Genomic DNA, 226 nt, shown 5'->3' with positions numbered 1-226 from the left:
AATGTAAGGATGAGAACTCTGTTTTCTTTATTTGACCCTTTGAAGTTCTACTTTTAGTATTTGATGTGCTTATGTACATCTTATATTTTTCATGGTTTATTTAGGATTTTTGTGAACGGATTTCTGTGCTTTAGCTCTCAGGTTGTGTTTCTTTCACACCTGATTTCTATTGAAATTAGCTCAGCTGCTGTTAATTGTCTTGATTAACCCTCAGAATCATTAAAAG

Source organism: Oryzias melastigma, linkage group LG21, assembly GCF_002922805.2.
Source record: "Oryzias melastigma strain HK-1 linkage group LG21, ASM292280v2, whole genome shotgun sequence".
In the NCBI taxonomy this organism is placed as follows: domain Eukaryota; kingdom Metazoa; phylum Chordata; class Actinopteri; order Beloniformes; family Adrianichthyidae; genus Oryzias; species Oryzias melastigma.
The sequence above is the reverse complement of the archived record's forward strand: the minus strand, read 5'-3'. Positions refer to the sequence as shown.